The 17,100-nt window shown below is 41.8% G+C and overlaps 1 protein-coding gene and 1 long non-coding RNA gene across 8 annotated transcripts in view; one reads left to right on the top strand and one right to left on the bottom strand.

Annotated features, from left to right (window-relative positions):
- Window positions 1–256: 256 nt before the first annotated feature.
- On the top strand, window positions 257–16,984 carry LOC111094787. The gene is made up of 5 exons (XR_005353422.1): window positions 257–301; window positions 2,945–3,076; window positions 5,734–6,168; window positions 14,547–14,655; window positions 15,788–16,984. It is a non-coding gene; the product is annotated as an uncharacterized LOC111094787 (long non-coding RNA).
- The window catches only part of RNF152 (ring finger protein 152), an 88,418-nt gene continuing 80,628 nt past the window's right edge, over window positions 9,311–17,100 (bottom strand). For 4 of the 7 annotated variants that reach the window (XR_005353415.1, XR_005353420.1, XR_005353419.1 and 1 more), the window contains 3 exons: window positions 16,118–16,267; window positions 10,503–10,650; window positions 9,311–9,512 (listed from right to left, as the gene is read on the bottom strand). The gene's annotated coding sequence lies outside the window, so the exon portion shown is untranslated. Of the gene's footprint in view, window positions 9,580–10,502; window positions 10,651–16,117; window positions 16,268–17,100 lie in introns of all 7 variants that reach the window. The other 3 variants (XR_005353418.1, XR_005353421.1, XR_005353417.1) reach the window with 2 other exon arrangements.

Here is a 17,100-nt window from a genome sequence, read left to right as displayed (position 1 = left end):
CCAGCATTAATCTTGGTTATCATTATTCCTACCCATACCCTGTAGAACCAGTAAAGGCTGGTCATCCACGTAAATTAGGGCTATCTAGTTTGGGGAAGCAGAAGGTTTGGTGGATCTATGGCAGATAAGTGGTTTTATTCCTTATAGAACCAGAGCCGGGCATCTGGGGTTAGTTTTAAATTGATGTTTGTTTTCAAAAGAAAAGGAATTTTAAAAGAGCTCTGATCCTTTAAGACTGAACCATTGCTTTGGAGACCCATCACCTAGCAACAGGAAGATAATACCTTCTCTCCTCCAACAGGTAAACCTCTGGCTTATCTAATTGAAATTTCAGGCTTCCTGCCACACTCCTGAAAAACCATCAGTTTAAAGGGATCAAACTGTACAAGCCAAACAAAGTCAAATTTGAATATGCTGGTTTTCAAATGGCAGGCTAATGAGATTTTCATTGGGAGAAGAGATTTGAAGCTTTACAGCTCATCATTTAAGTAGCTTTGTTCCATTGGCATTCATCGAATTTCACAAAAAGACGGCAGTAAAATTCCTTTTTTTTTTTTACTCCTGTCTGGGGATCAAAGATAAGTGTTAGAAGCAGAAACAAAGTGTAAATTGTAAGAAAATAAAGAATTATCTAGACTTTTCACCAGGTGGAGTTATCTTTTATTCTTCCCTCCCTGTTCCCTGACCCTCCCTTCCCATGTCCGTTACAAACGCTATCCATCCTACTTCTGCGATGACTGCTCATTCCATGCTTTTCCGTTTCACCGACACTGCCCTTTACAGTGCTCCTGATTGATCTCCCTGACCACACTGTCTAATCCATTCTTTATAGCATTGGCCAGTTTATTTCTTTTAAGACACAGCCTTTCCTCCTTCTATTCTCTGCTCAAAAGTTTCAATAACTACTATTGCTTTCCTTTCAACAGAGTTCAAACTCCTCTGCTTGGCATTAAGACCTTCTGTGATATGACCTCACATTATCTTTCCAAGATTCTGTCCATAACTCTATGCGCCAATTCTAGCCGAACACAAATTTCTGGCCCTGAGCCTTTTTGACTCCACACGTCTATTTATACTACCACCTCTTCAAGTGCCATCTGCTTGAATCCCAGTAGTTCACCTAGGCCCAGGTATGCCACTTCCTCCAAGAAGCCTGCCTTGATTTCCCTTCTCCTAGGCAGTAATAGATTCTCACCTTCAATCACACCTCTCTTGTGATATTTATCACATTTAGAGAAGTCAGTAGGATGTAGTCGTTAGGTGCCCAATTTTGGAGGCAGAGAACTGGGTGTGAAGCCCAGCTCTCCTGCTTCTTATCTGTGTTTCCTTGGACAAATTGCTTACCTTCTGGGAGTCATAGCTTATGTTTGTCTTTTTGAAAAATGAGATAGCCAGTGGTTGGTGAAAGTTAAATAAGTTAAATCATAGAACGTGCCTGGCATGTCGCTGACAGTCAGTAAACATTAACTCTTACTTTTAAAAAATCACATTTAACCTTTATTATAGTCTATATAGTCCCCATCTCATTCCTCCATTAGGAAATCCTTTGGGGATAGAATCTGTCATAAGCCCACCGTGTTCCTCTCCCCACAGTGCCTGCCATGTATTAATATTTGAAAAAAAAAATTGTATACAAAATCAAGCTCGTGGTGGCCTTTCCTGGGTAGCCTTCCTAAAATGCCCCCTCCACTCCCACCAGCGCACCCCAGTCACATGGTGTCTCTTTACTGGACCTTATTTTGACATGACACTAATTCTCATCGGAGTTAGAGCATATGCCTGTTGTTTTTGTCATACATATACCTTATTGTCTTACCCTCCCCCCCAAAAAAAATGCACTCTCAAAAAGACAAGGACTTTTGTGTGTTTTGATTATTGCTGAATCCTAGCACCTGGATCAGTGTGCAGAGTGGGCATTCAACAAATATTTGCTGAACACATGAATAAGTGAATATCTCCCTTTTCCCCGCCTGCCCCCCCAAGTGGTTTATCTAAATAAAGTGATGATGCCTATTGCCAATTCCTCAAAGCTAGGTTTATAAAGAACAATTAGACTTACAGCCAGAAGGTTTGGGTATAGAAGTGTCAGGGGAAGAAACCTGTGATTGGAAATGTGAGGTAGCAATGTCTACTGCTTACCCATTTCTTCTCTGCCTCTCCCGTGGGGCATGTGAGAAGAGAGCATGTCTCTGCTTCCCTTCCAGTTAGGCAGCACCATGTTCTAGAGCAGAAGTGAAGCAGGTCACTTCCAGACCAAAGCATTTAATTATCAGCGTGAGACCCTCTTTCTCTGCCTTGTCACCTAAGGAGATCACGTGTTCCAAGAGGTACAGCCACGGGATGATGGTCCCCCTATTCAGCCTGGATCCTGCAATAGTGCATAGACTGAGTCACCTAGACCCACAAACAACTTTGTAAGAGAGAAATAAGCTGGGTGGTGCTCAGCCATAAGACACAGGGGTTGTTTGTTACTATGCATAACCTAGCTACCCTGACTAATACAAACTGTATTAGAGTGGATTGTATGAAAAGCCAGAAGGAGGGTCTTGGCATTTAGAAACAAACCTATCAATGCAAAGTAGTCTTTCACCGGAAATATTAAGTAACACAACATATGCTCTTTAGTTTATTTCAGTGACCATGAAAATGTCCTCTCATTTTCCTTGATTGTCCTGCATTCTTTGTAGATAAGGTGAATGTACCAACCTTTACTGGACTTCAGTGGGGTCCTTGCTTTGCATGCTACCATATTTACCAAAACCCATGCATCTCAGAACCATACGGTCATGATTCTAACATGAATGTGGATCAATTAATGCTGTACCGTGCAAAGCAAGGACTGCCTGAATTGGACTTTACTAGAAAGCACTGAGCTATAAAGGGACAACACTTTGAAACTCAATTTCCTGACAGTTTTCTTTGCTTTTATTTTTTTTCTTTCCAGAACAAGAATGTTTTTCCTATAAATTACTGTGACTTCTCAAGAACAATGAACTTCACGCACTCTATCTTAATATTGCTGATTGACGTGGTCTTCCTTCTTCATATCCAAACCACCGTTCTTCCCATCACATAAGTAATACCAGTTATTGAGTTATAATCATTATTTCATCATTGATTCATTCAAAATATTGCAGAATTAGTTTAAAAACGAATAGCTGCCATTTTCTTTTCTAAAAATGCCTTTACTGTCTGAGAGACAGCCTCCTTGCGCAAAAATAATAAGGCCGGGGATGCCTGAGTGGCTCAGTGGTTGAGTGTCTGCCTTTGGCTCAAGGTGTAATTCTGGGATCCTGGGATCTAGTTCTGGATCAGGCTCTCCGCAGGGAGTCTGCTTCTCCCTCTGCTTATGTCTCTGCTTCTCTCTGTGTCTCTCATGCATAAATAAAAAATTTTTTTAAATAATAATAATAATAATAAGGTCAATCCAGGAGCCATGAATTCTTCTCCAGGACTTAGGGATGGATTTGCGTCACTCTTTCTGTCCTTTGAGCAAGAACAGTTTGGCCAGAGGATGAGGATGATCCATGTCCACAGGATGGGACAAATGGATTGACTTTCCAAGGGATGAAGTCCATGTTGTTGGCTGCATTAGCACAATACTCTCCACAGCTGACCTCATGAGTCATCTGTTTTGTTTTGTTTTAAAGATTTTATTTATTTATTCATGAGAGACACAGAGAGAGAGGGAGAGACACAGGCAGAAGGAGAAGCAGGCTCCATGCAAGGAGACCGATGTGGGACTCGATCCCGGGACTCTGGTATCGGGCCCTGAGCCACAGGCAGATGCTCAACCACTGAGCCACCTGGGCATCCTGAGTCATCTGTATTCTTAAAGAGGTTCCCAAACCTACTGATTCATTTTTGACACCAACTGAACCCCTGCTGGTGCTAGGAAAATCAGATGTTTTAAGGCATAAAGTCTATACACTATGTCTTACAATCTAGCTTGGGTCTTGAGTGACTGTATCTTCTAAAGTAGAAAGCAAGGGTAGTGCAAAACATTTACATTTGCTGTTTCAGAAAGTCTGGAACTTTCTGTCATGTCCATATTACATATAAAAGATAATCCACGATAAGGGCCAAGGGTTGTATAGGCCCAGTAAGTGCTGTAGGAATGAAGAGCCTCCAAGAGAGGGGATCGGAGGACTGGGTAGGCAGTTTTATTGAGGAGATGAGGCGAAGGGCAGGTGAGACCTGCATCTGAGACAGGAACTCAAATGCCCAGGAGCCAAGCAGATAACATGAGCGAGGGCAGTAAGAATGGGAAGTACTAATGGCTGTGTACAAGCATGAGGCCATGTTCCCGGGCCTTCAGATTTTTCAAGAAAAGTCAGAAATCCATATTTGTAAGAAATGGCCAGATTTTAAAATATTGGCAACCCAGATAAACACAATTGCAAGTCAAATAAAACCGTTTCTGGCAGGATTGGACTGCTGCCTTGCAACTCTCGCCCCAGGTCATCCAGGCAGGAAGCTTGAGAAAAATTTTCTTCTGCTCTCAGCCAACCTTTTGCATTTCGGATGACTCCACTTCTACTGTGTGCAGAATATAGTTAGCGCTGATTAAATTGATATTAGATATAGTGCATTTACTTTGCATAATTCCTTAATTTTGAAGAGGAAATTTCTATTTCCCCCCCTCCACATACATAATTCTGCTCTGTCAACAGTAATTGTCCTGAGCCGCTGCCACACTGGGGAGAGCTGCTGAAGAGGCCTTGGCCGTGATTAATTAAATTCTATTTGCTGAGAGCAAATGGCAGAGTCCTCAATCACGCTTCACGCCTCTTCGGCTGCCTCCAGAGGAAGCTGTTGTCAGGATTATAAAACTGCAACTTTACTTATTTTATTTTTTATTGTGGTAATACATACCCAATATTTACCATTTCTAGCATTTTTAAGCGTACCGCTCGGTGGTACGTTGTAAGCGCATGGACAATGTTGTGCAACCACCACTGCCATCCGTTTCTAGAACCTTTCCATCATTCCAAACAGACACTGTTTACTCATTAAACAAGAACTCCCTGGTCCCCCCTCCCCACCAGCCCCTGGTAACCCCTATTCCACTTTCTGCCTCTGTGAATTTGCCTACTTCTCACACTTCATGTAAGTGAGATCACCCAAGAGTTGTCCTTCTGGGTCTGGACCATTTCACGAAGCATAATGTTTCCAAGGTCCATCCGTGTTGTGGCAAATATCTCATTTACTTTATTTTTTTGTTTGTTTGTTTATTTCCTCCATGTCTCCTCACCACTTTCCCTGCTTTAGTGGTAAATAGATGCAAAAAAGATGATACTTAAAGCATAAAAGCCACCTAAGGATGCATCATCCAGAGCTTTAATTCTCTTAAAAAGAAAGGATCCTAATTTGTCCAAATCTCTGGCTTTCAGACTGTCTGTATTTGAATCCTGCCACCACCATTAACTATTGTATGGCTCTAGGAATGTTATTCAACCTCTCTGTGCCCTGGAATTCCCACATTAAGAAAAAAAAAAACAGGATGATAATAATTCACATATATGCTAATATCCGATGTTAGGTATAATACAGAAGGAGCTACCTATACAGAGCAGCTTTAGTCATTTAATTTTTTGGAAACATAACCAGGGACTGATTGTATATCTCCGTGTGTGTGTGTGTGTGTCTGTGTGTGTGTGTCTGTGTGTGTGTGTTCTAAATAATTTATTTAAATGAGTCCTTGGTAGTGAATGTGGCCTGTTTGCTCACCAGGTGCTGCTCAGGGATCCAGGACTATGAGTGATGGGAGGAGAAGCTGCCACAGAGCCTCTGCATGGTGGTCCTCACGACAGACCCCTGGTCAGGGGGGTCCCATCCCCAGCCATCACACTGAAGTTTGGGAGCAGAGGACACCCCACACAACAGGATAACAGTGGCAACTCTCAGTGGGGAAGTTGACCAAAATATTTGGAAGTTCTTTGAAAGAAGGAAAAGAGAAAAGAAGGAACAGGGCAGGGGTGGGTGGAAAGGTGGGATCTAATCCATTGAACGAGCCCATTCGGCGTTGGCGCAGAAATCATGGCATACCTTTTATCAGCCCCAAGATCATCAAGTTTTCTGATAGTCAAGCACTGTTCAAGAAGCACAGGTGAAAGAAAAGATGCAAGTGAGAATGTTCTCTGCAGATCCTTTATGCAAAGGAACTAGGTAAGATCCCTCCCTACAGGCAGATCACAATCAGGTAGGAGAGAGAGGTCTGTAAGTCAATGGGCTCTATGAGAGTCCCAAGCAGAAGAAGAAAGGTCCATAAGATACCAGGTAGCGCAGAGAAGGGAGTCATGAGCCCTCTCACAGACGAGCAGAAGCTTCCTGGCATCTGTGGCATCAAGTTAGAAAACTGCGTAGTTTCCCAGTCCGACTAGAGGGAGGGAGAGACAGTGTATGGGCAGTTGCATTCTGGGAACGTTTAAAATTCTTAAATGTTAAGCTCTTAATGAAATCCTGGTGGAGCTTAACGATAAGCTGGAGAGGTAGGGAGGGGGAGGAACCAGGAGCCCCGTGTGTGATGCTAAGGTACAGGGACCCTGGTCTTATTTATTTATTTATTTATTGGACCCTGATCTTATTGATGAGATGGACCCAGTAAAAGTTTTCATCAGGAGAGGGGCAGGCTCAGAGATCTGTGGTTTCTGAAAGAACACACGAGCCTTGGTCAAGAGGACAGTAAGTGGGTAGTGGAGATAAAGCAGAAGGCAGGGCCATTAGCCAAGAGTTGATTGGAGTTCCCTGATGAGCATCAAAACCAGGGCAGCGGCCAGAAGAATGTAGAAGAAAAATAAACAACCTTGATACTTCTTTTATTATTTTTTTAGTCTTTTTTTTTAAGTTTTTTTTTTTTTTTTCTGAGAAAGCATTTATTGGGAGCTATGAGAGACTCTTCTAGCATTATTTTTTAAATATTTGTTTAAATTCAATTAATTAACATATAACGCATTCTTGGTTTCAAAGGTACAGATCAGTGACTCATCAGTCTTATATAACACCCAGTGCTCATTACATCCCTTGCCCTCCTTAATGCCCATCACCCAGTTATCCCATTCTCCCCACCCTCACCCCTCCAGCAACCCAGGTTGTTTCCTATGATTAAGAGTCTCTTATGGTTTGTCTCCCTCTCTAATTTCGTCTTGTTTTATTTTTTCCTCTCTTTTCCTATGATCCTCTGTTTTGTGTCTTAAATTCCATGTATGAATGAGATCATATGATAACTGTCTTCCTCTGATTGACTTGTTTCGCTTAGCATAATATCCTGTAGTTCCATCCATGTTGTTGCAAATGGCAGGATTTCATTTTTGATGGCTGAGTAATATTCCATTGTATATATATATATACCCCATCTTCTTTATCCATCCATCCATTGATGGACATCTGGGCTCTCTCCATAGTTTGGCTATTGTGGACATGGCTGCTATAAACATTGGGGTGCAGGTGCCCTTTCAGATCACTACATTTGAATCTTTGAGGGAAATACCCAGTAGTACAATTGCTGGTTTGGAGGGTAGCTCTATTTTCAACTTTCTTTGGAACCTCCATACAGTTTTCTAGAGTGGCTGCACCAGCTTGCATTCCTACCAGCAGTGTAAGAGGGTTCCCCTTGCTCTGCATTCTCGCCAACATCTGTCGTTTCTTGACTTGTTAATTTTAGCCATTCTGACTGATGTGATTTGGTATTTCATTGTGGTTTTGATTTGTATTTTCCTGCTGCCAAGTGAAGGGGAGCATTTTTCATTTGTCTGCTGGCCATTTGTATGTCTTCTTTGGAGAAATGTCAATTCATGTCTTCTGCCCATTTCTTGATTGGACTATTTGTTCTTTGGGTGTTGAGTTTGTGAAGTTCTTTATAAATTTTGGGTAATAGCCTTTTATCTGATATGTTATTTGCAAATATCTTCTCCCATTCTGTTGGTTGTCTTGATTTTGTCAACTTTTTCAGAGTTGGAACAAATAATCCTAAAATTTGTGTGGAACCAGAATAGACCCCAAATAGCCAAACGAATGTTGAAAAAGAAAACCAAAATTGGTGACATCACAATTCCAAACTTCAAGCTCTATTACAAAGTGATAATCATCAAGACAGTATGGGACTGGCACAAAAACAGACATTGATCTATATCAATGGAACAGAATAGAGAACCCAGAAATGGACCTTCAACTCTATGGTTAACTAATCTTCAACAAAGCAGGAAAGAATCCAATGGAAAAAAGACAGTCTCTTCAACAAATGGTGGTAGGAAAACTGGAGAGCCACATGCAGAAGAATGAAACTGGACCATTTCCTCACACCATACACAAAAATAGACTCAAAATGGATGAAAGACCTAAATGTGAGACAGGAACCCATCAAAATCCCAGAGAACACAGGCAGCAACCTCTGTAGCCTCAGGCACAGCAGTTTCTTACTAGACACGTCTCCAAAAGAAAGGGAAACAAAGGCAAAAATGAACTATTAGGACTTCATCAAAATAAAAAGTTTTATATATATATTTTTAAGTAATCTCTACATCCAATTTGAGGCTCAAACTAATGACCCCGAGATCAAGAGTCATGTGCTCCTCTGACTAAGCCAGCCATGTGCCTTTAATTTTTTTGGCTATAGAGCCATTCATTTAATAGGCATTTAATGATCACTCACTGTTAACTGAAGCATTTCATTATTACATGTTATATTTTTAAGCATTTTGAAACCTTTTCACAAGCATTTTTACCATGTTTGAGCCCCAGAGTAACTATGCAAGGTAGTTGGTTCTATCGTCCCCATTTTATGATGCAGAAACCGAGGTCCAGAGAGGTGAACTGATTTTTCCCAGGTGACACAGAGAACTAGCTGCAAAGCCTCAGCTAAGACCCAAACCTTACCCCGAACCACATGTACTCTCTGCTCTCCACCCCATGACATCAGTAGCTCAAAACCATTTCCCTGTTTACGCATCCTCAGAAAATGAAAGCCTGTTGGGCAATGGGGTTATTGGTCAAGGGAATGGAAAATTTCAAAGAAAGCCAAAACTTTTAGTGAACTGTAGAATTCTTGGAGTCATCGATCTAGATACAAATGACCCAGCAAATGGGAAGGAATGCAGGGCTGTTTCTGGTTTGTTTTTGAATTAAGTGGGGAATCCACTTATCCATTCACACAGCTCTGGCACAGTTAATAACAAGGATTTATGAGGTGCTTGACAGGATGCCTTTGCCTACCTCCCGGGGTAAAATCTGTAAAATCTCTATGTTAGATAGAAAGGCGGATGGGGCCATGAAGACCTGTCTTGATTGCTAAGGAAAACCAAAAAGCATTTGGTGACCCATTTAGGCTTTAATTTGCTTTCAGACTTCTCCACCATCTGTGGATGCCGGGGGGTGAGCCTTGTTTAGCCCATGAACACACATGGCTTCTGTTTGGTGTCTCCGTTCGCCTGTGTCCCAAACATGAGGCCTTCAAAAAGGCAAAGTCACCTCTTCTGTCTCTTGATAAGTTCGTCATGTATTTGTGGCTCCCAGACCTATTTGTTGAAAAACATTTTCCATTCAGAGTTAAATCTGGCTGATTCCACCACTGTATTTATATGGCTGTAAAAAGAGATTAGTCCTGCTGTAATAATTTTTTTCCACTTTGTGGGCAGAGAGGCCCATTCAAAGCCACAATGTTTCCCACTTTCATCAAACTCTAAAAATGACAGATAGGCTCTGGGCACAACCCCACAATCACTTGGTAGGGGGAGCAGCCTTAAAGAAGGCGACAGTGGCAATCTTTTCCTGAACCCCCATGAGAGAGGTTGCCCACACCTCAAGTCTCAACCCAAATTAGAGTCAACCCGACTCGTGGGAAAAGATTGTCTGGAGAAAAAACAGAAATCACCTTAGAAATCACCTAGAAAAGTGATCATCAAGTTCATTTCTTCTGTAGAACTCCTTTTTTTTTTTTTTTTTTAAAGATTATTTATTTGTGAGACAGAGAGAGACAGGGATAGCGAGAGAGCAGGGATGAGAGGGAGAAGCAGGCTCGCCACTGAGCAGGGAGCCTGATGCAGGACTCGATCCCAGGACCCTGGGATCATGATCTGAGCTGAAGGCAGATGCCCTAACAAACCAAGCCACCCAGACCTCCCCAGTAGAACTCCTTTTAACCAGGCAGAAATATATGAAGGACTGGTTGACACTGACCCACTGTCCTCCCCTTCCTGACCTCCCCTTAGCCGGAACCAGCATCTTTTCTTTTTTCGCCTTGAACCTAGGTTGAATGATCTGCCCCCAAGCCTTCCCCTTTGTGAATCACAAGAGACCTCCAGAGGCCGAGCCCAGGCCTTTGCCTAATGGTTGGGGGGCGCCTCCCCTGCCTCTGGGACCCCCCTCACTGCCCTGCAAGGGGCACCTCTCTGCCCCATCTTCACTCAGGGACCTCTCTCTTCTTGTTGTGTATGTCAAAAAAAAAAAAAAAAAGGCAAGCAATGTGAACATAAAATGTCAAGATCAGAGAAAACTGCAAGACCAACCTGCTTAACCAAGCATTTCTGGAAGGGAAGAGTCCTTTTGACTAATGTTTTCAGATGGTTTTCTCACTGTCCATTTATCACTGGTTCTTGTTTGCCAATCCCAAGCAGATCATTTATATGTGCCCAGAATCCCTGGGTAATGGGCATGCTGTAAAAATAAATAGAATAAATAAATTAGTTCCTGAGCTCCTCGAATAAATCCAGTTGAATTAAACGCACCTAAAGTCACTCAGTCTTGAAGAGCAAAGTGAAGACTGTAATGAAACAGGCTTTTTGTTTGGGAGAAAGGGAGACAAGGGGAAAAAAACTTCCCTCAAAGGCATGAAAAAATTTAAGAAACAAAGGGAGTCATATTTGCACAGAGAGGTAGTCATTGTTATTTCCTAGAGGCTTTGTCTTCCAATTGCCTTTTACTAGCCTCAATTCACTTTGCATTTCTAGAACATTCCATTGAAATTTGAATGCAGGTCTTTTCAAAAGTGGAGTCAGTGGCAGTCACCTGACAGTTATAGATATATCCAAAGAGCAGGTAAGATTGTTTACCTCAAAAAATTACCCCTCTGAAAGGAGGAAGTAGCCCAAATTTCCACATTCCTATTGTCTTTCATATTATGAGATTTATATATTTTAAAATAAGAAAGCTTTACTAGAATGTGCATGCACGTCCTCATCCTCCGTTGAGACCTCACAGCATACCAGGCACTGTTCAAAGGCCTTTATTTCCATTAAATGTTTTAACCCTCACAACAACCCTGTAAATCATGTAGTATTATGATCGTCTCCATTGAAAAATGAGGAAACTGCTAGTTTTAAGTTTTTATAGAGGTCACCTGATAGAATTTATTTTAGAAGGCAAATAGTGAAAAATCACCTAAGATTTAAAATATATTGTACAATTAAGGTAAATTATATTTAAAGCAGACATTTGACATCTATGCCTATAAAAGTTGATATATTCAAGTTGACTTAAATTGCATTTTTTTTTTTAAGATTTTCTCACCGGGAAGATAAAATATCACCTTGTAATTTGGATTATTTTCTACTTGAGCATATGCAGTGTTTCCTGAGCCCCTACTGTGTGTGGAAGACTGTGCAACTGTTGGGGACAGTTCCAGTCAGTACTCATCACCCTCACACACACTCACCTATGCACACTTTTGCTCACCCACACTCACATACTCATTCTCACAACCCCACTCTCACGTAGTGATGTACACTCATGCTCATGCTCACACATCCATGCTCATGTTCACATACCCACAGTCACACACATACTCACACCCATGCACTCACTGATGCACACACACTCATGCTCACATACACGCATGCTCATGCTCACACTCACATACACACACTCATACATCCATGCTCACACTCACCTATTCACACTCTCACACACACAGTCACACTCACACATATCCTCCCTTCCTCCTCAGAGTGGAGCCCAGGCCCAGGCGGCGGAGGCCGCTCAGAGCAATAGCCTCCTTACATGTCCCACCGCAGTGGCCTCACCTGTCTGTTCGTACTCCCAGCCCTGTCCTCGTCCCTCCTCATGCACACAACACACACCTCATAATTAAATACAACAAAATACAGCATGGTCCTGTAGGCCAGTGGACTATGGGGAATGCACGACATCTGTAGATAGTCAAGTGAGACGTGACATCAGTTAATTCTGATTAACAAGTGAAGTCACCAAGGCAGTCAGCCTCGAGCGTGAACGTTTTGAGGAAGAGGAAATGACTGTATTGCAGGAAGACAGCTGAACAGGAACAGCTCATTAAAATGGGCTTGATGGGCAGGAAAGAGAAAGCAAACTATTCCCCACAGCAGTAGCAAGAATCTAAGTGCAGAAAGTGATGAGATCTGCAAAGAAGAGAATCCCAACCCCCGGGTATTCCAAAACTGGCAGTGCATCCGAACCTGACGGAGCTGAGATATCCCAGCAGACGAGCTGACTCACATCCTCATTCATTCAGCAAATACGCACTGAGCCTTGATCGCTCCTCTGAGTGCTGGCGGTGCAGTGGTGAATGCCAGGCACAGATAGGTCCTGGTCTATCAGGGGTAAATCCAGGGCAGGATTAACATGATCCTTGCTGTCAGTGGTACCGTGCTCAAATTCTCTTGAGGGAGACTTTTCCCATGTAATACCACATCCACTAATTCTGCTTCTCCAAAATTTACATATTCAGGCTATCCTTTTTTTTTTTTTTTTTTTTTTGAGATTTTACTTTTAAGTAATCTCTACATCCAACGTGGGGCTCGAACTTACAACCCCAAGATCATGAGTCACATGCTCTACTGACTGAGCCAGCCAAGCATCCCTATCTTTTTTTTTCTTAAGCAGAACACCATTTTCCAAAATTATATAAACAAGTCATTTTGAAATTAATAATAGTTTCCATAAAAATAAAAGCCACCAAGTATCCGCTTTGGAAAAGGCTAGAGGAGCTGGGATGAAATTTGAGAAAGTGCAAAGCTTCTACTTTGGAATGAATATTACCCTTTTGATGGCTGGGGGATGAGACAGACTAGAATGGGGTAAAATAAAGAGCATTTCTTGGTTGCCTGATGTAAATCTAGGAAGGAGGTTTGATTTGTCCTAAATGGCGAAGAGCAGGGGATGTATTTTAATAGGGAACTTAACTGCACAGTGGGCCCAATTGTGTTTAAAGTATAAATAAACTGATAGAAATCCATAGAAGCATACATTGTCCTTATATTGCTTATATATTGAGTATATTGAAAGTAATTATTACATGACCGCCTGAGTGGCTCAGTCTGTTGTGCGTCTGACTATTGATATTGGCTCAGGTCATGATCTCAGGGCTGTGAGATTGAGCCCTGCATCAGGCTCCATGCTTAGCAGGAAGGCGGCTTGAGAATCTCACTCCCTCTCTGCCCCCTCTTCCCCAACACCCCCCGCCATGCTCAAACACACGTGCTCTCTAAACAAATAAATATTTTTTAAAAAGTGATTATTACAACTATTAATTTCATTCCATGAAATTTACATTTCTATTAAAATGATAAAATAATTATTTTTTATTTATGTGTTTTGCATGAATTTGTAAATTCCTTTATTTGTTTGCCTAAATCCTCTATGCAGCAGTTCTCAAAGTATGGCCCTCTGCCTGCTGCAGGGCCAACAAATCCTCCCAACAGGTTGCCCTTGACAATCCTAAAACTTTTTCTTAAGTGCCTGAATGAGATCAACTCATTAATAACTGTCTACGTATGTTTTGCTACATTTGGCATTTGGTATTTTTAAACTGAATTAGTGCTTTTTTAGACTTTAGAGAATTTAGGCATGGCTCCAATTCAGTATTTTACTAACACTGCAGGCTCCAGTTGCATGTGTGCATATGCAAGTAGTTAGATTCCTACAATTTGGGGGAAGGATACATATTAATTATCAGTACTGCCTTGAATAATCATGTTTTTTAATTGCTGCTCTTCTTGCTTCTTAACAGCAAATTATTGTTAGTTTTGTTCATCATTATCAATTTAGTTTGTTGTGAGTTGTTTTTAACCCCATAGCATGTAGTAATGAATATTTATGAATTTTTAGGCTATAATTTTCCAAAATTACTCTGGTATGTATGCACTGTGTTCAAGTGTGAATCATCCATTCCTTTATTACTAAAGCAGATGTACACATATTTCCCCCATAATTTGCTAATATGAGAAATTTCATCAGTAATGTGTGTAGTGCATGGAATTTTAGCATGCAGTTTACAGTATAACATGAAAGTAAATCTAATACGAGCATTGGGTTTACATTTACGTCTTAAAAAAGGGAACATATGAGTAATGATTTAATCTTATTAGATAAAAATAAGCACTACATATGTATATTTGGGGGGGGCATCTTTTGAATAACTGGAGTAAGACAAAATTGTGAATCATTATTCAAGGTCAATAGTCTCCAAATTGTGTTTTACCAGATGTTAATAGGTGTTCTGCAAACGTGGATTCTTTACTCACATAAATTGGGAGAAAGTGATATCTATTATGTTTTATTATGTTTCTTTTTTCCAGATTTGCAAAGCCCTTTAGCATATTGTGATGGTGAATTTTATGTGTCAACTGGGATAGGCCTTGATGCCTAGATATTTGGTCGAACACTGGTCGGGGTGTTGCTGTGAAGGTAATTTTTAGATGAGATTAACAGTTAAATCAGTGGACTTTGAGAAAAGCTCATTGTTCTCCCTAATGTGGGTGAGTCCATGCAATAAGCTGAAGACTTGAAGAGAAAAAAATGCCTCTGAGGATGAGGGTATACTGCCAGCATTTTGCTTTGGACTCAAGCTGCAACATTAACCCTTCTCTGGGTCTACAGCCTATGGCCTGCTCTGAAGATTGCCAGCTTCTACAGTCACATGAGCCAATTCCTTAAAATAAATCCCTTTATAGATACATATATGAGTATGATAGATTTATATAGCTATGTGTATAAAGATACATCCTATGGGCTCTGTTTCTCTAGAAGACATGCTACACATGCTAAAGCCTTTAAAAAGTTCTACAATTAAAAAAAAAAAATCCTCGTTTAACCCACCGTTTTCCTGGTTTATTTAGCCACAAAGCATTTTCACATAATACTTACAACTATCTCAAACAGAGCTTGGGCAAGGCTTTTCCCAAGACTTGACCTCCCACAGACCTGATCTGTAGCCTTTGTCGGCAATATCAGACCCTAAACCTGTTCGATGCAGAAACTAATAGCATAACTCTCAGAACAAAAGGCTGGAGATGGCTTTTGCTTCCACACCTGGCCCGGAAGGAGGGAAATAGCCACATTTTGCGGGCACAGGGAGGGGAAATATTCATTGTGGAACTGGTTCCACATAACGGTGACGCCTGATGGAAATAACTACTGGTGGAATAGACCTCATAGCTGTGCTTTTGTAAAATGCTCTATTGTGGATATTTCTGGGGATTGGCGAGTCATACCAAAATATCATCAATTACAGGGCAATGTGGCATAAGGCAGGGCACGAATGGCAGGGAGCCTGACAAGAAAAGCCGGCTCTGCCTCCCTAAAAGGCATCACGCCTCCTCTGTCTCTTATTGTTCCTTCTTAAATGTGTTTTCATAACTGGTCCTCACTGACCCCAATTTATCCTTCAGATCTTATTCTAGAAGCCATTGCCTTTTCTGACTAATCCCTTACCCTGGATCCACCAACCAGCCTGCCCTCTTCCCTGTTACGTGCATTCAAACACCGTGTCCCCCCACATTGGACATAAACTGTTTATTAATGCCTGTCTTCCTTACAGGACTGTGAGGGCCAACAGGACAGGGGCCGTTCCCATCTCATTCATCTGGGTAGCCCTAGTGCCTAGTGGGAATGCTGCATGAAGGAACGCATGACCTGTGGAGACCTTCCTCCTCTCTGGTTTCCCAGGTGAGTCTATATAAATTATCCTTCCTTTGTAGCCCAATGGGTGTACTTTCCTCTACTTTGATTTACCTCCAAAGATCTTCACTCTTTCAACCTTTAAAAAAATCTGTGCCAAGAGTCCATGAAAGGTTCACATGTATGTGTGCACACACATAATAGACATGTGCACACACGCACACGCATGCACATCTCTACATTCACTTACTCTTGCAAATAACAATATATTCATTTATCAAGCAAAGTAGTGTTAAAGTGATGGGGAATGCCAGGAACAGGCAGGAAGAATGAGAGACTGAATCCAATTACGGCTATATTATTTTCTGGGTCAAGCAGGATTGTGCAAAAGTCTTCAAACCTATAAAAAGAAGAGCAGAGACTCAGTCTGATTCCAGGGCCAGTTCCTTCCCCCCACCCACCGCCCAGCTGCCATTTACCCCAGCCTAGTGGTGCTATGCCATGTACACTGAACATGGGTATTTCTTCAAGAATTGTTATTGGAAACAAAAGCATTGAGGAAGAAAAATAATGCATTGGCAGATAAACAGGCTTTCATCTCCAGAAATCAGGCCGAGTATTTGGAGGGGACACATATGCAACGACTGAGAATGAGGGTGGCACGCGGTGGACGCCAGGCCCTGGCTCCAAGGACTCCCTGTGTAGCCTCCACCATCCCCTCTAGACCTTCAGTTACTCACACGCAATATCCTTTTGCTGGGAGGGGTCGAAATGGCAAAGACCTTGGAGCTGACATAGACTCTCCCACCCCCTACTTCTTGCAACCCTACACCCAGAGACAGAAAACGTGTGCTATCCAAACAGTCTCATCTGAAGAGGTTGCCAATGTGGGCACCCCCAGGCAAGATGTGCAAGCAGGACTCGCCTGTGGTCCCCTCCCATTCACCCCAATTCCCACGAAGTCTAAAGAGAAGTCTCTAGATAAGGCTATAAGTACACCCCAGCCCTGACATGGCAGGAGCTGAGACCTGGAAAAGCTAAGGTATTTAATAAATGCTGTAAATGCCTTTAGCCTTTCCAGTTAACTCCTCCAGCTGAAAGAAAAGCTCAAGCACCAGGAAGCAGTTATAAGGGAATCCCTCCCCAACCCACACACGTGCCCATTTACCCCAGCACCGGGAAAATCCACACAAGAAATTCTAAAATATGCCAAATAAATTTCACATTTTCAAA

Source organism: Canis lupus, chromosome 1, assembly GCF_011100685.1.
Source record: "Canis lupus familiaris isolate Mischka breed German Shepherd chromosome 1, alternate assembly UU_Cfam_GSD_1.0, whole genome shotgun sequence".
NCBI lineage: Eukaryota > Metazoa > Chordata > Mammalia > Carnivora > Canidae > Canis > Canis lupus.
Note: the sequence above shows the minus strand (reverse complement) of the source record. Positions and strands in the feature narration are given on the sequence as shown.